The sequence below is a fragment of the Haematobia irritans genome, chromosome 4 (assembly GCF_050003625.1).
Source record: "Haematobia irritans isolate KBUSLIRL chromosome 4, ASM5000362v1, whole genome shotgun sequence".
NCBI classification, from domain to species: domain Eukaryota; kingdom Metazoa; phylum Arthropoda; class Insecta; order Diptera; family Muscidae; genus Haematobia; species Haematobia irritans.
The window spans coordinates 56,058,113-56,082,162 of record NC_134400.1 but is presented as its reverse complement, the minus strand read 5'-3'; the positions used below and the strand labels follow the sequence as shown (position 1 = coordinate 56,082,162).

General features: G+C 31.2%; 1 protein-coding gene across 5 annotated transcripts in view; it reads right to left on the bottom strand.

The window, feature by feature from the left end:
* mub (poly(rC)-binding protein mub) overlaps positions 1–24,050 on the bottom strand; it is a 313,447-nt gene that overhangs the window by 117,762 nt on the left and 171,635 nt on the right. The window contains exon 1 of one of the 5 annotated variants that reach the window (XM_075305126.1): positions 6,329–6,385. The exons of the other annotated variants lie outside the window; for them this stretch is intronic. The gene's annotated coding sequence lies outside the window, so the exon portion shown is untranslated. Of the gene's footprint in view, positions 1–6,328; positions 6,386–24,050 lie in introns of those variants that run through there. 5 annotated transcript variants of the gene reach the window in all.

The window sequence follows — 24,050 nt, the reverse complement described above, 5'->3', positions numbered from 1 at the left end:
GTCGTGCGTGAGCGTGAATCACGAAAATAATTTATTCGTGAGTGTGCGTGAGTAACGAAGTTCGAAAAAATAAGCTTACGAAAATAATCCCGCCCAGGGACATAAAACGCTTACGAGTTGAATTTATTTATAATTTTAGTGACACATGAGATGTTAAAAGTTAAATTACGCTATCGACAAGTCGCTAAGGTAAATTATTCATAAGTCACGACATTTTTCGTGATTCACGAAATTTTTCGTGAGTCGCGGTATTTTTCGTGAGTCACGACATTTTCGTGCGTGAGTACAAATTTTCTTTTCGTGAGTGTGCGTGAGTCCTACTAAACAATATCGTGCGTAAGATTTTTCCATCGTGAGTGTACGTGAGCGTGAGTAAAATATTACTCACGTGCACACCTCTAATGTATATGTATGTGTCCATTGTTGACAAGCTAGTTTGATGAGCATTGTTCATGACATATAGAATAGGATTAGAATCAATGAGAAGGAAACGGAAGTAATGGTGTTAGATAAAATATTCACTAGTCAATGACACTCTGCTACCTATGCTGCTTCGTCAAAAATTACACAAGAACAAAAAAAAAAAAAAATGCTGCACCACAAACCTCTAGTCTATATACAATGGTAAATGGTAATAAAATCTATACTAATGGGATATAGAGGAAAAGCCAATAGTCAATGCTTTAATATTGAAAAATATGTTATGTCCTTGCAATATAGAAATTATAGCAATGACAAAAATGAAATAAATTTATCTTCACACTTGGTAGATATTTTGTGTACTATAGTAAAACAAGTATATAAGGCCGCAAGTTCGGCCAGGCCGAATCTTATGTACCCACCACCATGGATTGCGTAGAAACTTCTACGAAAGACTGTCATCCACAATCGAATTACTTGGGTTGTGGTATCTTAAAACTTCTTAACATCGTTTTCTAAATTGTGATTTAGTCCATACATTGTACATATTAGACAAAAAAGTTATGTATAGTTAAGTCTACAAATAATTACGAATCGATATGGACTTTTTGTACGTAGAGAGCCAGAATTGAAATATGTGGGTCGCTTATATGGGGGCTATATACAATTATGAACTTGATATGGACCAATTTTTGTGTGATTGGGGATCGATTTATCTGAGGGCCATATATAACTATAGACCGATATGGACCTAGTTAGACATGGTTGTTAACGACCATATACTAGCACAATGTACTAAATTTCAACTCACTCGGATGAAATTTGCTCCTCCAAGAGGTTCCAAAACCTAATCTCGGGATCGGTTTATATGGGGCTATGTACGATTATGGACTGATATGGACCACTTTTGGCATGGTTGTTAACTATCATATACTACCACCACGTACCAAATTTCAAGCAGATCGGATGAATTTTGCTTCTCCAAAAGGCACCGGAGGTCAAATCTGGGGATCGGTTTATATGGAAGCTATATATAATTATGGACTGATAGGAACCAATTCCTGCATGGTTGTTGGATACCATATACTAACATCACGTACCAAATTCCAACCGAATGGGAAGAATTTTGTTCTTCCAGAGCCCCTTGGAAGAGCAAAAAAAGAGGAGGTCAAATCTGGGGATCGGTTTATATGGGACCTATATATAATTATGGACCGATATCGACCAATTTTTGCATGGGAGTTTGAGGCCATATATTAACACCACGTACCAAATTTCAACTGAATCAGATGAATTTTGGTCTTCCAAGAGATTCCGGAGATCAAATCTGGTGATCGGTTTATATGGGGGCTATATATAATTATGAACCGATGTGGACCAATTTTTGCATGGTTGTCAGAGACCATATACTAACATCACGTACCAAATTTCAGCCGGATCGGATGAAATTTGCTTCTCGTAGAGGCCTCGCAAGCCAAATCGGGGGATCGTTTTATATGGGGGCTATATATAATTATGGACCGATGTGGACCAATTTTTGCATGGTTGTTAGAGACCGTATACTAACACCATGTACCAAATTTCAGCCGGATCGGATGAAATTTGCTTCTCTTAGAGGCCTCGCAAGCCAAATTTTGGGGTCCGTTTATATGGGGGCTATACGTAAAAGTGGACCGATATGGCCCATTTGCAATACCATCCGACCTACATCAATAACAACTACTTGTGCCAAGTTTCAAGTCGATGGCTTGTTTCGTTCGGAAGTTAGCGTGATTTCAACAGACGGACGGACGGACATGCTCAGATCGACTCAGAATTTCACCACGACCCAGAATATATATACTTTATGGGGTCTTAGAGCAATATTTCGATGTGTTACAAACGGAATGACAAAGTTAATATACCCCCCATCCTATGGTGGTGGGTATAAAAAATATGGGGGAAAACTTTCATAAGGCCAAATCATGGTAATTTTAACTACCATTAATATCATTAATTTTTTATAAAAAATGAAAATATTTTGTAATTAAAACTTTCGTTACGTGAACGAAAAATTAATCAGACCTTTGTAATTTTAAACTATTTCAGAGATCCCTATTTTAAGTAAAATTTTAAACTAATTTTAAGTAATTACAAGATCTCTTGAAAATAATAATTATTATGAAATTTTCATAAATTTTTTGTAAAATTGAACTAACTATTGGTGAGTGTTATGAAATATACTAAAGTTCACAGCTAGCGAGCCACTGTGGTGCAATGGTTAGCATGCCCGCCTTGCATACACAAGGTCGTGGGTTCGATTCCTGCTACGACCGAACACCAAAAATTTTTCAGCGGTGGATTATCCCACCTCAGTAATGCTGGTGACATTTCTGAGGATTTCAAAGCTTCTCTAAGTGGTTTCACTGGAATGTGGAACGCCGTTCGGACTCGGCTATAAAAAGGAGGTCCCTTCACAGAAAAAAATAACACCAAAATATTTCCAATTAAAAAGTTAATTGAAGTTGAAATTTTTTTCAATTAATAAATTAATTGGTACAATTAACTTTTTAATCAAGATAGAAACATTAAGTTAATTAATTCAATGATTGAAAATTTTAAAATTTCTAATTAAAAAGTTAATTGATACAATAAACTTTTAATCAAATTCGGAAGACTAAGTCAGTTTATGATGATGATGAACATTTTTTTAAAATTTTTAATTACAATTTTTTTCAAACAATCAAATGTTAATCCAAATAAAAATTCTAAGCCAATTCAGAATGTAATTGAAAATAGTTACCTTTTTTTAATTAATAAATTAATTGAGTTTTGCAATCAACATCAATTAAATTTTTAATTGAATCAATTAAAAAATCTTAGGTTAGATTACACCGAAACAATTCTCTTCGTTAATATTACGAAAAATTCTTCATTAACTATTCTTTGGAATTCTTCATTAAAATAACGAAATTTTCATTTATTTTCGTAAATTTTACGAATATACGAAACTACTTCTACGAAATATTCTACAATAACTTTTCTTCGTAAAAAGTTCGTACTTTTAACGAAACTTTCTTCAAATTTCATGAATTTTGTGAAGAAGTTTTTACGAATATTCTACGAAACATTCTGCGTTAAAATTTCTTCGTAAATAGTACGAAACATTTCCTTTGAAATAACGAAGAAGTTTCATTGAAGTTATAAAATTTCCGTTCGCGACATAAAATTGTCTTTTATAATGTGCTTGAGCATATTCTTTTATTCTACTTTTTTATGCATGTCTATGCTACTCTCATTAGGGTGATAGCGCGCTATGAATAAAAGTGAAGCAATAAAACTAAAAATTATTAAAAACTTAAGATGTAAAGTAGTGATGTAATTTTTCACACTTGTAACTACAACCAAATGTACTTTCGACTATAACATTTTTTTTCTAAAAGTTCGAACTGCTCTCGTCTGGTTTCTTTATTGCACTGAATGTGAATGTTACTCTGTAAATTGCTCGTCGTATTTCTGCTGTTGTTTCTGCATACCATTGTCTGTATATGTGAGCGATGTTGTCCGTGTCTGTTTTGTAATTTATCCTCCTCGTCGTTGGTATGTTATTTATGTGTAAAATTTCTACATTTTTGGAAAGAAAGTACGAAAGTTTTTCCATAAAAATTACGAAACATTTTCATAAAAAGAATGAAATTGTTTCATAAAAAGTACGAATTTTTTTCTTACAAACTACGAAAATTTTAGAAGAACTATTTCGTACTTTTAATGAAAAGTTTCTTTGGTTGTAAAACAATGACAAATTTCGTACTTTTAACGAAATTGTTCGTTCTTTTTACGAAGAAAATTCTTTCGGTGCAGGTTGGGTTAAAGTGGCAGCCAGATTAAGTTTCAGGCTCACTTAGACTATTCAGTCCATTGTGATACCACATTTAACTAAAAGTACCTATTACATATGGGCACTTCTAGTTTTAACCACTGAACCTTGTTCCAGAAACATTAACAGACTGCTTAAGTTAACGTTTTCCAGGTCCGCCAGTAATCTAAAACTATATGCCCCTAAAATTTGCTTGCGCTTTACACAAAATGCAGGACACTCACACAAGGGGTGTTTGATTCTTTTTCCTCCGCATAATGACAGCTCATACAATAGTCATTATACTTCGCGCCAATAGTTTTTGCAAAATCGCTTATCAGGCAGCAACCCGTTATAGCAGATATCAGGAGTGATATCTGACGTCTTGAGAACACTAGCATATCTAGTGTGCGGTTCAAGTTTAAATGGGGCCATATTTGCATGGTGTTGTTACATCCCTTGCAATTCTCCCATAGAACATTTGCCATCATGAAAGCCTTCTTGCAGGTAGCCAGAGACATACCAACAGATTCTAGTTCCCCTGGAATATGAAAGGTACACTAATAGAAAAAATTACGTTTCACAATCGTGAACGGACGTTGTCACAATGAAACGGAAACGTTCACAAAAAGTCAAAACGGAATGTTCACGATTTCGTCCACGGGCGTTCACGATTTCATGAAAGGCATTCGTTTTTCTTTGGCCATGAAAAATCTTAAAATAATCGTTAGACGTTGTTATGGCAACTCCGCCATTGGTGCAATGTGCTAAGGCGACTGTTAACGCGTATCGTGCAGGCAACACAGGTTCGAGTCACGGTAGCGGAAATATTTTTTTTTTTATTTTATTTATAAATTCGTAACCATTACGTTTTCAGATCATGAACGCTGGTTGTTGTTTTGACAACGTATGGTGTCAGTTTTACGTTGTCAGATTGACCCCATCTGTTCTCAGTTTGACAACACATGTGTGTTGATTCACTTTCATGAACGGATCGTTCCGAAATGACCACGCCGTTCATGATTTTTTCTATGGGTGTAGTTCCTAACCTTGCTAACTCATCCGCTTCGCAGTTTCCCCGGTATGTTCCTATGGCCAGGCACCCATATTAGGTGAATATTGTACTGCTCAGCCATCTCATTGAGAGATTTACGGCAGTCGATGGCCGTTTTCGAGTTAAGGAACACAGAGTCCAAGGATTTTATTGCAGGTTGACTGTCTGAGTATATATTAATGCCAATATTGCTTGGAGCATTACTTCTCAGCCAATTCGCCACCTCTCTTATTGCTAATATTTCACCGTGAAAAACACTACAGTGATTAGGTAATCTTTTCGCTATTCGAAGTTCCAGATCGTTAGAATATACTCCGAAACCCACTTGTCCATCCAATTTGGAGCCATCAGTGTAGAAATCTATATATCTTTTATCCCCCGGGTTCCGTGTACACCACGCCTCACTGTTGGGAATTAGAGTTTCAAACTTTTTGTCGAAAAGTGGTTTCGCCAGAGTGTAATCCACTAAGTTCTTTGTTTTGCATACAAATTGCGATGTCTAAGTGAGATAAAATTGAAAAAGTTCATCTGTCTTTTATTGGTAGTGCAAAATGGAGTCAATGGAGTGCAAAATCGAAACAAAATTGTTTTATGGGAAGAATAAAATACCTCGTTGGAAAACTGAACTAAGTCGTATTTAATTGTGTGAGATTTCCATAATGTGTTGTCAAAATAACGAAAATTTAAAGCGATTTTGAAATTTTTACCTATCATTCATTTAAAAATTCGTTTTTCTCATAAAATCAAAAATGAACTAAAAATAATGAAAAATTCATGGTAATGACGTAGTGCAGTTTTACTATTTTTAAGAAGTGTAGGAACAGTTTGTTAGCATTGAAATTTAAACCCACGTTTAATTCATTAAATTGTTCCGACTTACGTGAAATAAAGAAAATTTCATTGGATTGGGGAAAGTTTCTTTAAAAATTTTAAGAATTAACTAAAACAAGTCATATTTTAGCATTAGATTAATAACGGCAATTTTTCTGTGCAGGCATTAAAAAAAAATAAAAACATACGTGTTCCAAAATCAGAAGGGAAACAAATTGTTTGAAGTTTTTAATAGGTGATCATACCTGCAAGAAAAAAAAAACAAGATAATAAATAATACATTAATAATAGAAAATGATATAGCCAAAATAATCTTGGAGGTATTTTAGTTCAAAATTGGTAAGCAATACTATTAAATGGAATAGGTTAATATTTGAAATTCGTACTGATTTGTTTTTATTTGGATGTTGCCTAAGAAATTTTAATAAGTTTTATCATTTTTCGTGGAGTAAAACTAAAAATCATGTCATTAAATGTCACTGTTTGCAGAGAACTCGCGTTCTACGTAATGGTAAAAATGGGTGCATTTTACTGCTAATGAACGAATTTTTAATAATTTTTCAGAAACTCTCACGTTCCAAAAAGTTGAATTTTTGGGTTCTATTCAAATACTAATATTATTTTTGGAAATAAATAATCCGATGTTTATTTTATAATAATGAGGATATTGCGATTTTAATACAAATCAATATCAGAGCACTTTTATAGAATCATGACCCCGATGGACCCTAGACGGCACCAAACAATCACGCCTCGAGGTTGAAGAGGACTTTCAACAAATAACAACAGGCAAAATGATGTTACGCATAGAATTCAATGAAATGGATTTTGGATTTTCGTAGACTAATAATGTGTTGTAAATTTCAAATATCCAAGAGTAAAAGCTTCAAAAATAACGGATACCAATGATCTTTACCTGAATGTACAAATATAAAACAAATCAATTTCCTTGAGAAGTCATTGATCTTTTTAAAATTCTAGAAAAACTAGAACTCATGCTACAACTAATCTACGAAAAGTTGAAGGAAATTTCAAAAATCTACCAAAATAAAAATAAAAAAAGTCTTTAACCCTTTCGACCCTAAAGTTGCCTGTGAGCAACTTTTTATGTGTTTGAGACTCGCTGCCAGCTTTGTTTTTGTTCATAAAACTGTAACGGTAACGAAAGTTACAAGTGTTTTCTTCAAGTTGAATGAAAAGTCAGCTAATTTTGTTGTAAATTAGAAAAAAAATTTTTTCATTAATACGCACGAGCCTCAAGAAAAAAATATTTGCGAATTTAAAAAGAGGTTTTTATACATGTGACTTTTTTCAAAAATTTCAAATAAAATGTTGAAAGTTTTTATTAAATCTGTTGTAGTACATGTCGAATAAAATATTTCTGGAAATCAAATCTTAGAAATGCAAAAACACAACAGTTGAGAAATTTTTAAAATTGAAAAGTTGCCTGTGGGCAACTTTGGGCAATTGTGGTAGTAAAATTACATATTTTTTGAACATAAGACCTAGAGAAAAAAGGTTTGAAAAACAATGATTTTGAACTTCGATTGGGAAAACATATCTGCAGTGCAGGGGGGAACTTGGAAGAAATCGTAAAAAGGGAGGAAGCCATAGATATCGACCTTCTTGGCAACATACTAGTGGATTCGCACGAATATTGGCGCTTTATTATACTTTGGTTTTTTATACCGACATGGGTTAAAAAAAAAACATTTTCGTAAGTCACGCGTGAAGCTGTGAATGAAATTTAAACGAAATCTCGTGAATGTGCGTGAACGGGACTAAACAAAAATGTGTGGCGCGTGAATAAAACTCAAATTGTGTTCTTGATTGTGAGCGAGTAAAATTTCTCTGAAATCACGCTCCCGATAAAAATTCACTTTCACGATCCAACTCACGCTCACGATCCATCTCACGGTCAAAATAAAATTCACGTTCACGATAAAATCCATGTTCACGATCAAATTCACACTCACGGTAAAACAGAGACACAAAAAGTCACAATCACGAACAAATTCACGTTCACGATTAAATTCAAGCTCACCGATTTTAATCACCTTTACTTATTTAATCACGCTTAAGATTTGAATAGGGTGAGTCACGAGAAATTTCGTGAATTACGAGAATTTTATTGAGCCTCGAAAATTGTCGTGTTCCTTTCGTGAATTGACGTGAGCGTGAATTCCTACCCACATGGCGTGCGTGAGTACAAATATTTCTTCGTGAATGTGTTTGAGCATGAGTGGAATTCCACTCACGCGCGCACCTAGGTATATATTTACTGTAAAATAAAAAAAAAAACTAAAAAAAAATCCAATACAACTTAATACGTCTATCATTACAAAACCAACTATTTTGTAGTCACAATTGCCTAAAGTTGCCCACAGGCAACATTCTCTACCGCCTAAACGAATGGGCGTGGCGACCCGAAATTTTGGCTGGACACTTCTTAAATGACTTCAACATGATTAAAAGTAAAAAAAATAGCGATACCTATAAAAATTCGTGGTCGAAAAACGTTGATTCTTCGAAAGAAATTATTTCTACAGAAAATTTTGTTAAAATTTTATTTCTATAGGAAATTCTGTCAACATTTTATTTCCAAAGAAAATTTTGTCAAAATTTTATTTGAATAGAAAATTTTGTCAAAATTTTATTTCTATTGAAAACTTTTTCAAAATGTTTATTTCTATAGCAAATTTTGTTAAAATTTTATTTCTATAGAAAATTTTGTCAAAATTTTATTTTATTTTATAGAAAATTTTGTCAAAATTAATTCTAAAATTTGGTGTTATATGCGACATTTTTTAACAACAAAAATACAATATAACGCTTTACTTTGTTTTATTTCAAATCATCTACCTGTTGGAAGAAATTCATGAATTATTTTGCCCATAGAGCTATGGCTCAGAATTAATACCAAAAAATAGTTAAAAATTAAAAAAAAATCATTAGATTCGCTATATGTTTTATTTATTTATTCATTTTCGTAAATACCTACACGGATGAAAAAGACTGTTTTTCATATGTTTGGCTATAAACATTATATGTTTGGAACACAAATTTTTAAACACAATATTTTTGAGTGCAAGCATATAATGTTCATAAACTAGCATAACATGTTTGGGACATATATGTTAATATGTTAGAACATATTATGTTTGGGACATAAAATGTTTGTAAATATAATATGCTTGGATGCAAACATATATTAATTTAGAAATAGCCTATAAACATATATGTGTTTAGTAGCTTGGAGCGCTATTTAACAGGGAGCGATATTGAATTAAGTTGGTGGTTGTTGCTTGTTATTACAAAATTAACATTTTATTTTTCCTTGGGCAATTGATCAGCTACTTCTTTGATCCTTACAAACTGTGTGGTCCGCTGTTCGAATCCCCGTCCGGCAAAAGGTAAAATTAAAATAAAAAAAATCATAAAATTGAATAATTTCTTCTACAATGTTTGTATTACAGAAAAAGGTGCTAAGAACTAAAAAATCTCGTGGAAGTGAGAAAGATGTCGGGGAATATACAATTGGGCAGAAACAAAATTTTGAGCATTCAGGTCGAAAACCTATGTTGTTAGCACCTATATTACCTGTTTATTTTCACAATTCATTATGATTGTAAATATATAAATAAATAAAATTTTGAGCATAATATTGTTTGGGAGAATTTTTTTTAAGCATATAATATATTTGGGTGCAAAATGCTTCCAAACATATTATATGTTCACATAATAACATATTGAATTTGGATGCAAAAATACAAAATGTTTGGAACTTAGACTACCCAAACATATATTGTTTAGACCAATATGCTTTCAAACATATTATATATTGGAAGAGATCAAACATATAAATGTTTGGGCAATACCCAAAAATGTATATGCTTGAAGCGAAATATGTTTGGGAGTATATGTTACAGAAGCGATTTTTTGTGAGGGTGTACATACGATATTGGCAATTCTATTGCATTATCATCGAATATTGGAAAACATGTCTATCAAAAATTTTAATGATGAAGACTTTCAATTCAATAATTAAGGCAAAGAACACTTGGATTATTAGGAAAGCCAATTATTGAAAATTTTGTCAAGTGATTCTCAATACATCCATCCTTACCATTCCTCTTTACCTTGGTAGTTTCATTAGGGATAATTTAGTCACTGGCAAATTTGAAAAATCTCACAAACAAAAAGGTACTTAAAAATGTAAATGCATTGTCATCGTTTGCCATGACCCCTACACCTCTTGTTGTGAGTAAACAACAAATATCGATGTCGTTGTTCCAATTAACCCAGTAAGAGAAAGACTATCATCATCACAATGTTGCTGATGCTACAGATATTACGGATATTGACTGCACACAGTGAATGTAACTACAGCCACTAAGTAATAGTGGAAGTCATTGTTATTAGTGCTGTGTCTGATATTGTTTTCAGCGAATGGGTCTTCTTCTCCGTCCATAATTTTTATTTTCACATTTGTTTTTCTTTTGTTGCCAACCGTTAATAAGGATATGAGATGACGCTCGATTTCCAACTTAGAAAATTATCCGATAAAAAACACGTCAAGTAATGCCAATAGTGCCGGTAATTTGTAAAGTAGAAGAAGGGGAGAGTACCCCCCATTCTGTGTTGAGAACACGAACCCAGTGGACGAGAAAGCAAACATGCAACGGGCTAGTCAACCAGTCCATCATTCGACGACGGCAACGAGTTCGGAAACATATCGCATAGGTAAATCTTGTTGCAGGAACTAAAGCTAATAAATGGACTGGTGGTAAATACCAGTCAGTCTATCAAGCCTTTTATTCATGGAGAAGTGCAACTTTTTTGTTATTGTCTTATTTTTCTCTTTGGTTTTTAGTATACATGGGTTGGCACTGAACAAAAAAGTATGCAATTTTAATTTTAATAAATTAAATTATTCGTTTTTGTCTTATTTTTCTTTCCCTATGTTTTTTTAGTATACACAGAATTAAAATGTGTACACGGAACAAAAATGCATATAATTTTTTAATAATTTTTTTAATTATAAAAAAACCAATCGTTTCTTTATCGATGGACATACAGCTTAGTATACAGCGACATTTGATTTAGTGCGTACTTTAATATTTTTTCCAACATTGCTGTGGAGAATTTTTAAAAGTGACACAAACAGTGTAATAAAAGGTGACACACTATTTTAAAGAAAAGTGGTTAACAATCATTTTATCACCTTTTCATCGAAAATCAATCTTTGAAATTAAAAGTTCATGAGAGAACCCGGTTTTGCTAATACAGAAAAAATATCTTTGCATAATTTTAGGCGTCAAAGTTTACTGAGAAAAAAACGCGTTTGATTTTATTGTTTATTTTTATGGATCACATCCGTAATTTTAAAGGGATCCAGAATTAAATTTTGTGTAAACGATTGCACTAAAAAGGAATTAATTAGAGTGGCACATGACAAAAAAAAAATGTCAATATATGGCATTTAGTGTCAACCCTTAAACACCCCGAAGATGCAAATTCAACACCGCCACATGTGGTATCACTATGGACTGAAAATCTGGAATAACAGGCTCCCCACCATACTCTCAAAAAAAAGTGAACCCTCTATTTGACTAAAGTCAATTGAAGTTTATTTTATTTCATGGAATTAATATGTTTGAAGAAAATTTCCATTACTATAATAATTTTTTGCGTACGTTAGTTAAATGAACAAAAAACAACGGGGAAAAATTATACACAAATGATTTACTAATTTCGTACTTTTCACCAAATAGTTCATTATTTCTTTAAATTTTACTACAAATGCGCCCATGTTGAACTACGTAAGACACTAAAGACATTCTTGCAATTGTGAACTCCAATTTGTATCTTTCAAACTACAAATTTTTCTTTATCAAGTGAAAAAATTAATTATATCTAATAAAATTTTCTTGAATTTGTCGAAAAATATTTACTTGTTTTTATGATATCGGCGTGATATCGGCGTTTGTAAGGCATCGTCAACCTAACCTATGGGTGGATGCAGAAGTCGAATGCAAGCGAACATTGCGCAAACGATTTTAATGCCGTTATTAATTTCTAATTTGACCTCATTATTATATATTCAATTTAGTTTTTCGTCTTCCCTATGAAGACCTCCGTAGACATGAAAAGTTTTACACTACACACAGAGAAAATTTCATTAAAAGTCAGTCAACGAAAATTTTTTATTGATATAGCGAAACATTTTCATGAATACAGTCGACTCCGCTTTAGCGCAATGCGCTTTACTGAAAAACCTCGGATAACTGAAATCGATCGCATTCCCCAGTTGTTTTTTCTGTCCATTTCATTTAAATTACTCCGCTTTAGTGAAACTCCGCTTAACTGAAAAAATCGGATTACTGAAAAGTTTTTTGTGTTCAAATGAGTTTCGTCACATTAGTATGACTTCGCTTTACTGAAAATGCCACATTCTCGCTATTGAGAGAGAGAGTACATTTTCTTCTCCGTATTGAGAACGCTTTATTTCAAGTGAAGATGGCACTTTCAAAACAGTTTAAATCACTCTGTAAATAAAATCAACTGAAAGGTAAAATTGTAGATGGCACACACACGGAATCAAACACCTTGTTTTTATTATTTTATGTACATAGCATTGGTCATAAGTTCGGTTAACTGAAATTGAGTGGATTTTTTTCCAGTTATACGGAGTCCGCTTTACTGAAACTTTTTCAGTTATCCGAAGTTCGCATTACTGGAAGTTTTTTTCAGTTATCCGTAGTCCGCTTTAGCAAAAACTTCGGATAACTGAAATTAAATGGCTGCATTTTTAACGTTTCAGTAAAGCGGAGTCGACTGTACAATGAAAATATTCGTTAATAGTACGAAACGTTACGTTGATTGGCAGAAAATTCGTTATATTAACGAAAAAATTCGTTGTATTAGCGAATTTGTTGCATTGGCTGACTTTTAACGACACATTTCGTTAATATAACAAAACTTTTTCTATTAGTGTAAATCCAGAACTTAATTCAAATATTGAATAATGAAAGAAATGATTCTAATAGCATCACCAATAATGAAGACTTTCTCGACATACATACCATCGTCCCAGAAACTTTTTCTATTAGTGTAAATCCAGAACTTAATTCAAATATTGAATAATGAAACTAATGATTCTAATAGCATCACCAATAATGAAGACTTTCTCGACATACATACCATCGTCCCAGAATTGCTTGCTTGATATAGTAAATTTTAATTTGAAAATTAAAAAAATGTCATTGAGCTATTATTAAATAATTTAGCTATCTTTTCCAATTAATTGTGTTTGATCTAGCTATCTTTCCTTAACTTAAGATAAAAATAATCTACCAAAATTTGGGGAAACTCTTACCAAAAACTACCAAAGGATATTAATTTGCAAAAATTTATTTCTTCAGAGTCTTGTCAAAATTTTATTTCTATAGAAAAAATTGCCAACATTTCTTTCTTTTGGAAAATTTGTAAAAATGTTATATCTACATTAAATTTTGTAACAAATTTATATCTATATAAAATTTTGTCAAAATTTTATTTCTATAGAATATTTTGTGAACATTTTTATTTCTATAGAAAATTTTGTCCAAATTTTATTTCTATAAAATTTTGTCCAAATTTTATTTCTATAGAAAATTTTGTCCAACTTTTATTTCTATAGAAAATGTTGTCAAAATTTTATTTCTATAGAAAATGTTGTCCAAATTTTATTTCTATAACAAATTTTGTCAAAATTTTATTTCTATAAAAAAATGTCAAAATTTTTCTATACAATATTTTGTCAACATTTTTATCTCTATAGAAAATTTTGTCCAAATTTTATTTCTATAAAATTTTGTCCAAATTTTATTTCTATAGAAAATTTTGTCCAACTTTTATTTCTATAGAAAATGTTGTCAAAATTTTATTTCTATAGAAAATGTTGTCCAAATTTTATTTCTATAACAAATTTTGTCGAAATTTTATTTCTATAAAAAAATGTCAAAATTTTATTTCTAAAGAAAATTTTGTCAAAATTTTATTTCTATTGAAAATGTTATCAAAATTTTTTCTATAGAAAATTTTCCCAATTTTTTCTTTCTATAGAAAATTTTGTCGAAATTTTATCTCTATAGCAAATGTTCTCCACATTTTATTTCTAAAGAAAATTTTGTACAAATTTTATTTCTATAGAAAATGTTGCCAAAATTTTATTTCTATAGAAAATGTTGCGAAAATTTTATTTCTATAAAAAAATGTTGTCAAAATGTTATTTCTTGACAAAATTTTTTTATTTTTATTTTTTTTTTATTTCTATAAAAAATTTTGTCAAAATTTTATTTCTATAGAAAATTTTATCAAAATTTTTTCCATAGAAAATGTTATTAAAATTTATTCTATAAAAAATTTTATCAAAATTTTTTCTACAGAAAATCTTATCAATTTTTTTTATTTCTATTTTATTTCTATAGAAAATTTTGTCGAAATTTAGTTTCTATAGAAAATTCTGTCAACATTTTATTTCTATAGAAAATTTTGTCAAAAACTTTTTATTTATCTATAGAAAATTTATGAAGTACCATGAATTGTACCAATCTACCAAACTGTAAAAAGAACTACCATTTTTGGAAGAATTCTACCAACTGTGGCAACCGTGATTACAATACTATGGAAGCCTTTGTAAGCGGATATAAAACTTAAAAAAAAATATTTTAAATTGAGGTGTTGATAAACAAAATTTTTATTTTCTTTAAAATTCAGTCTAAAGGAGCTCTTGACAATAATCTTCTAATGGAATTTTTGTTGAAATTTTGTGAAAAGTACTTTTTCGCTCCAAAAAATACATTTTTTTGTACTTTCTTAAAAATTGTATTTTCCATCCCTGCTTCAAAGGCATGTGTAATTGTCTCCAACTGTGGTTGTATGAGTCTAGTCAGGATTTTCCCCACCTCAAAACAAACAGTTATATTTTTCTCTGCGTGAATATACTCGTCAATATTATAAAGTCTACCACGAACGTATGGTATGCTCATACAATAAACAGAAAAACATTGCTAAACTAAATCTCAATTAAAAAAAAACAACACCGTAGAAAATGCTGATTATGAAGATGGCATATATGATGATGATAATTATGGTGTTATCGTTGTTTGTTTCATGATAAAAATTTTTCCTCCATCAAACTCTCTTAAAAAGGAAAAAAACAACAACAATTTCTCAAGATTTTCTTTTGTGACGATGATTCATTAGAAATTTACTCTCACCATGCTTAAGGTGAAGAAGATGGGAAACAATTGAAGATAATCATGTCATTGAAAATGATGCCAATGATGAAGATGGCAATACGAGTGTGCCATAGATAAAAACTGTTGATGGAGATAACTTGAAAAAGAAATACGAAGAAAAAAAAAACAAATGTTTCATGTTTCTCGAATTGCATGTTTGATAGCTGTACTGCTTTTTTCTGCATATCTTCCATTCTTCTTCCATTTTTTCACTGGTTTGATAATAAAATCAGTATGCACTTGTATACCAGGGGCGGGATTTACTTTGTGCAAATCCCGTATACCCTATCGGATAAGGCCTTCTTTTGAGAGGATCCATCAATAATCAATAGATTAGTCACAGAAAATATTTGTGAAATTTTTTAAATTAGAATAATTACGTGTAGTTGATGGGTCCAATTAAAATTTTAATTGAGTTTTGAAAAATATTCAATTAAAAATTTAATTGATTCAAAAATTTTTTAATTGAAACAAAAATCAATCAGAGAAATTAATAGTATCAATAAATTTTTTAATTGGATCAATTAATTTTTTAATTGATACTATCACTTCTGTGATTGAAGACATTACAATTAAAAAATTAATTGGATCAATTAATTTCGTGATTGAATCAGAAAAAAATTGTGTGTAGTAAAGCACTCTACCTTAAAATTTTTCTTAATTCACCCTTGATAATTGAAGGCCTTTTCACCAATACCTGTTACTTTCCATATTTCTTAAATAGAGGTGTTTACCGAGAGTTACTGTAATTTCTAGAACTACTGTCATGTTAGGTGGTGGATGCTAACGTTTCATTTGGCCAACGACATGCAGTTTAACTGATAAATTGCATGCAGAGCATCGCGTGAATTTCAAAACAAAAACTATTTTTAAATAGTTTACGGAGATCGCTAATGTGAAGCAGCTGCAAATATCGACCTGACGTTTGCAATTCATTCTATGTGAATGAATGTCATCATTATTTAATTTACTGCTTGGAAATATCATTATTTTATCATAAGGGTGATGTTTTTCTTTAAATTCCCAACAGTCAAAATAAAAATTCAATAAAATATAAAAAAGTATCAGTTAAATGGCATTTGTTAACAAGAGAAATAAAAAAAAATGTATATGAAATTGTTTCAATCATGAACAAGTAATTCGATATACACAGAATTAATTCGAGATACAAATATTACAGATTACAAAATTAATTGATTTCTTCAGCTCTCTCAACTATTTTTTTTTGTTTTTGTTTGTTAATTGATTCAATTAAACTTAAAGATTCAATTATTTAGTTGAAAGTGACCTCCTTTTTAATATATTCTTATAATTTTATAAGAGTTTATATGAGTCAAAACTATCTTATATATTTTCCGATATAATCATAGTGTTTATATAGAAACTAATCATTTCCGTTAGTACTGGATACCCCTGCCGTGACGGACCAGAAGAAAACAGAGTACTCGTTTATCCAGGGCATGTCCAAAAACGTGCAACACAGGCACCAGCATCAGTCTTCCATTTTTAATGTACGAAGTTCCCAAATAGTAATAAATATTTATTCGACAAATAATCACGATAAATTGCTATTGTGAATCGAATAACACTTTATCAAAATGCAATCTGGCAACACCGACACAATTTGCACTGATGAGATGTTCTGGATAGAACACCAGTGCAACGATGTTCTACATAGCTCATACAAATTCTGCATCGAGTACTAAAAGAAAAGCAGGCCTAATGTCAACTATATTTTTAAGTGCATTTCTTTGTAAATTAAAATGTTAATTTGAAAATTTATCATTTAATTAAAAACGTAAAAAAAATATATTTACTTTTTAATTTGATTAAAACATACCTTATATTTCTTATATCCAAAAATTCATTTCTAAATATGGACTTAATTTCTTCTTCACAAGAAGTTCTTTTAAGGTGATATGTAAAAATCCTTTGTTTTATGCATTTTTGGCAAAAACGTGGCTTGTTGTGTAACTTCGAGCGGTGCTTGTGGACTCGAAACTTGATATATTAAGAACGCAAAACTATGTCGTTTACACTTCGGCCAAATGACACATATACACCAAGAAAAAAGTGCCTTCGGAACTAAAGGAAAAAATGCTTATCGATTTAGTTTAGCCATTTTATTTCCATTAGGTCAAATTTTTGTGTGAAATAATAAAATTTACGTGCTGCAGTAAAAAAATCCTAAACTGAAAGCAGTTAGGAATAGTTCATTAACTAGAATAAGGCATGGAATTTTACTAATACTGTTTTCTTCGCTGGGTATAAGAATTTAATACTGAACAAGAAAATTTTATTCACTGATAACAAAGCATCCGTAAAAATAAACAAAATATGAACTAAAACCAAGTTTCCTCAAATTTAGTAAAATTTCTTATCAAATGATAATTCTTATTATAGAAAGCTTATCATACATACGAATAACACTTGGCATAGAAAAATATTTTAGTTCATACGTACTAAGAAGTATTCAATCCTTTTAAAACTTAAGGAGACACACTTGTTAGAATATAGGAAATTTTCCTATATTTCTTTTATCTACCTGTAATCGATAACTGTCATCGATGTAATCGGTATGTCTGCGCGTGGGTTGTTTTTTTAGTTGGAATCGCGTTGTTATGGTATACGGAGGGATTGTTAAAAAAATATAGTAATATGATATAATAAATAACAAATAAAATATATAAAATATTTGTTATTTTAAATTAGTGAGAAAAAATTATGTTCGTGATGGTGTATAAAGAAAGAAAACAGAATAGCAACCCCTTCATTCCTCTTCATTTTGGAATCTTCAATTAACAGGTAACATTCAGTGACGCTAACCTTTTGTGGAAAAATTGCTTTATGATTTTTTATATTTGTAGGTATTGAAATTGTAAAAGGAGGACAAACTCGTTACGCAGCAACTTATTAAAAGTGAAAGGTACAAGAAGAAGAAAAAATTCGTTTTACAGTTGATGGCATTACATGGAATTTGGAAATAGTGGAATAATAAACTAACACTCGATACTGTTGATTCTTAATAAATATATTTAATATATTAATAAAACGTGTATTTTATTGAAGAAAAAATTGCCTATATAAATAAATAAAATTGTATTTAAAAACGAAGGTAAGCAGTTATAAGTTTGAAGTAAAAAGGTTTACCACAAATATGTAAGATTTGTCCCAATGAATGAAAAAAGTTCAATAAAATCATTCCATATATGAATTCAATTCAGTTAATTTTTTTCATTCTGTAGTATAAGGGTACATAAATATAGGAAAATGTTAACTAATATATGGAATGCATTCTACCTAATTTCTACGAAAATCACATCGTTCAAACATATAAAAATGTCTTTGGCGCTATACGAAGTTCAACTTTCTTCACAATGAGTTCATTTTAACTTCAAGAAGGGGTCACTTTTTTCTGGGTGTACTGAAAATGAAAGCTATAGAATGAGATTACGAGATGAATATATTTTCGGTATGGATTACATAATTACTCTATATACTCAGACAGCCCACCCACAGCAATAAAATCTTTGGAATCTGTGCTCCTTAACTCGGAAACGGCCATAAGCTGCCGCAAATCTTTCCATGATATGGCTGGAAAAAGTACAATATTATCTAATATGGGCGTCTGGCCACAGGAACATACCAGAGAACTGCAAAGAGGGTGAGTTAGTACAGCTAGGAACTACCTTACATACACTGATAGAAAAAGTCTCGAAATGTGTCATTAAAAGTGAACCAATGAAAGAAATTCGTTAATACACCGAAATATTTCGTGACCGTAAGGAACACAAAACCATTTTCGAAGTCTTTTAGTGATACCAGGTTTGATGTATTAGAAAATTATTTCAAAGATTAAGAAAGAGAATAAAAATCTTCTGAAACCCTCAACAAAATTGGTACTATAAAAAAGGGACCATGGCCACGCACGGCAGTGCTTGCGCGAAGCTTGTTTTTTTTTTTAAGTTATGAAGAATGAATGGCAGCACTTAATTTGGTTGATACCGACCTAGAAGGACGGATTCTGATTTTAAATTTAACAGATAAATGCCGAAAACCTTTTTCTGCAAAATTAAAATTTCAAAAATTCCAGCTCAAATTCTTTTTTACTTGCATTCACGGGCGACAAAAAGACTGTTTTCATATGTTTGGGTGTAAAAATTATATGTTTGAAACTCAAATTTTTAACACAATATTTTTAAGTGCAAGCATATAATGTTCATAAACTAGCATATCATGTTTGGGACATATATGTTAATATGTTAAAACATATTATGTTTGGGACATCAAATGTTTGTAAATATAATATGCTTAGATGCAAACATATATTAATTTGGAAATAGGCTATAAACATATATGTGTTTAGAAAAAGAGACCTAGAGAGTATGCAGCAAGTAAAATAATGGAAGTAACCAATTGGCGCCTTAAAAATATGTCCACACAAAGAAAATTTCATTAAAAATTTGTACTACCAGTGTATGCCCTAAGATGAAACATAATATGTTTGAACAATACAAACATTTTGTTTGCACCAATCCTGAAAATATATATATGCTTGAAGCAAAACGTGTTTGGGGTATATGTTACAGAAGCGATTTTTATGTTACAGAAGCGATTTTTACTTCGGCATAAGTCGGCTACATAAAAAACCTTTTGTCGGGAGGTTCAAGTGTGGTTCATTGTTGGGTTTAATGAACTGCCTGAATTTATTCTGATAATTGGTTGATAGTTTTGCTGCAAGTAGAGGATGCTGATGAGGAATGTGGTAATTCCGAAACGTGCGTCCATCCAACCATCTTGCAGTCTATAGGGCTTTGCCCAAATAAATTTGACAAACATTCTTTTCCTCTGTTGGTTAAGCTACACTTGTAGTTTATTCAATGTATGGTTTTAAGCTGCAATAAAAACAACAACACGGTGTAGATAGGACGCTAAAAATGTTTTTATTTTAAAGAAGCCTTAAGGGAATGTCAAAATCTTTGGATACAAGTAAACTTGTTTTTAGTATTTTTTTTTTTTGAGTGTACAGAAAAAATTACACCTAAGAAGAATTATATTAAGAGGATTACATTTAATCAAAGTGATTTATTCTTGCTTTCAATTCTTTTCTTTCTTTTTAAAATTGCATTCAAAAAGTAAATGGCATATAACTACAGAAAGTAACATTTTAATTGATTCCACAATCAGCTTGTGAAACTTGTATGAAACATCAACAGATATGTGAAATGAATACAAAAACTTTAACTTTTCATTATTGGCACAAACACTAAAAAATACGTCAATATTTAAAATATTTTTGTGGTTTACGAGTACAAATGAAAAGAAGAATACAAGTTAAATCTATTCAAAGGCGTGTTTACTAGACCGTGTTTAAATGATTTTAAATATCTTTATAATAATAACTTAAGTGACATTGATTATTTAAATGCTAAATAATTATGTTATTTGTTATACTAAACGTTTCATAGAGTAAAAGTTAAAATAATAAAACAAAGTGTTGAAACTTATAGATGCATAAATGGGATTTAGCAAGTTAAATCTGCATTTTAATATTAATTACAGTCAAATTAATTTGGCTTAAAATCTATATGGGATGGGATTATTATGGAAATCATAAAATTCACGTCACATCTTCTAGTTGAATGAACTGTGATAAAATATTCTTTTGAAACGATTTGCAATGGGAATGCAAAAAATTGTTTTTTAATAGTGCAATTAATTTATTATAATATTTTGTGATTGAAATTGATTAAAATTCTCTATTGTGAATCAACGAGCTCTACACGCAAAAAAATAATTCTTTCCTCCCAAACGAAATTTTAGACAAACAAAGTTCGTTTCTCATTTGATTTTCGCTGTAAGGAAATCTATTTGGAAGAAAAGTATATACTTTTTGTGATAAACTTTTATTCTTTTCCAGGATGTAAAAACTAGAGGTCTGCACAATTCCATTTGTAAATATAGAGTACACGTGTACTTGCTACATGAGTACATCTATTTGAGAGAGTCGCAAAACTATTGGTACACATTTTGATGAACACCAAAAGCCACGAGTAACTTCTTGTTGCTACTCTTATGTCTTCACTACCAACAAACACAAATTCCTCTTTCTCTCTTATTGAAGTGTACTCAGAGTGATCACGTCGAGTATGTTGCGAGAACAAAACTTCATAGAGTACTCCATGTACCACGTGCAGTTTTAGAAATACAAAAAAAAAACAGTTACTCTCCACAATATATGTTTTCGGTTTGTTATAAAGAACGGCAAACGTTAAGGTAAGTGTGTGACATACATAAATATATGAAATATGTGACATACATACATATCTATGATTAAATAATAATGTAAAATTTTGCTTCGCACATAACTGAGAAATAAATGGTACCACGTGAAGTGAAGAGAATCCATGTTGTACTTTTTCTCAAATACTTACATTTTTATTGTTCCTTTTTTTTCGGAACACAAATTGTTTCGGATAAGTACTTGGTGGTATTTGACAAGCAAGTGTTCTCTTCACTTCACTACTTGCGCTCTGAGAGAAAGACAGTGTATGTACTATATTCGATAGCGAATTGCATACATGTAGTGAAAAGTTATTCGATGCAGACCTCTAGTAAAAACAATATCATAAAGACTAACTCAAAAAAAAAAATACTTTTCTGGCTAATTGCATTTTGCCTCACATCTTTCTCACTTCCACGATGTTTTTTAATTCTTAGCACTTTTTTTCTGTAATACACACAATGTAGAAGAAATTATTCGATTTTATAAATTTTTTAAATTTTACCTTTCGCCTGGACGGAGAATCGAACCGCAGACCATGCAATTTGTAAGCCAACATACTACCCACTGAGCTATGTAGCTGTTATTGTCATCATATAAGTTATATTTATATAGCATAGCTTGCGGCGCCCACGAGCCGGCTAAACAAACTTTATTTAACAGAAACATACATTTAGTTGGGCACGGTGGAGCAGTGCTACGTCCGCCTTGCATGCCAAGGGTTGTGGGTTCGATCCCTGTTGTTTTTTTAATATATTCCAGATGGCTCCATGAAATAAGTCTCCATGAAATAACTCCTCAAAATAAAAAATGAAATATGTCGCTAATTTTCTCTACAGAGAACAAAAACAACGATTTTTGGGGAGTTATTTCATATTTTGGGGGACTATTTCATTTTCAATTTCCAAATATGTCATAATAAAATAATTCCCTAATATGGATTTTGGGGGGTTATTTCTCTTTTTTAAATTTTAAAATAATTCATAAAAGTAGTCACAGGAACCGTTATGTTTATGAATTTTTGTGTAAATCTATAGGTATGCTCAGTTTAAAAAAAAGTGAAGCGGTAAAGATATAAAATGAAAATGATATAAAATTAATAACGATTTATAAACAAGTGTAGGAAAAAATAGTGAATTACCCTACGTTGTAGATCAAAAAAATGGTTTCTCAAACGAAATTTATACAATGGTGAGTGCAGGATTAAGTCGTGTAAAACGAGAGTGACCGTATATGCAGATGGCTAATATGTTATGGTAGTATATTGAGTGGAGGTTTGCACGTGAGTAATAGTTTACTCACGCTCACACACACTCACGACCGAAAAATCATACTCACGCACGATATTTTTTGGTAGGACTCACGCACACTCATGAAAAGAAAATTTGTACTCACGCACGAAAACGTCGTGACTCACGAATAATTTTATGATTAATTTACCTTACCGAAGTGTCTGAAAACATGAGCATTATTAACATCGAGAGTGTTATTAAACTCTTAAAATCCCAGGTGTCACTAAAATTGTAATTGAATTTAACTGTTAAGCGTTTTATGTTGGTGAGCAAGAATATTTTCGTGAGTGTAATTCGTTACTCACGAAGATATTATTTTCGTGACTCATGCTCACGCGCGACATTTTGGTTTGTTAATCACGCACACTCACGCTGTTGTCACGCACGAATCACGAAAAATTGGTGTCACGTGCACACCTCTAATATTGAGTCATTTTTGGACGCACGTACACAGAAAAAAATTTCCGTAGTTAAACTAACGCTAAATTTAACTTATTCTTATTGGAAAAAAATAATTTGCTTGTAAATAGTTAAGTTTTATTATTTTTATCGAAATTTTCCACAGCTTAATGAAATCTTACTTTTTTAAGTATGTCTCAAAAATTTTATGAACTAAACTAAACTAAACGTGAGTATAAAGTTCAATGACCGTACACATAAGTTCAATATGAACTAAAACAAATGCATTCACCGAATTGTATGTCTTCCACTTTTTCTTATGCAAAAGCAAAAGATTTTGTAGTTTTTGTAGCGTGCGAGAAACAGAAATTAAAACATTAGCGCGAATTTAATTTCTGGCAGTCTGTAAACAGAAATATGACGAAGCGTAGGGATCTTTTGCAGTACGTACGTATGTTACTTCTAAAAATAGCGCAATACCATAAAATATTATTGTTATGATTCCAGACGTATTCACGCAGAATGCATCATCCGATGATGAAGAGACTAACGAAGTGGACGTGTATCCAAACTCGGTTACTGAATGTGTAGTGTGTAGGGATAGTACTCCTAGTCTCGCGATTAGGCCTTGCAGATATTTATAGATTTATAG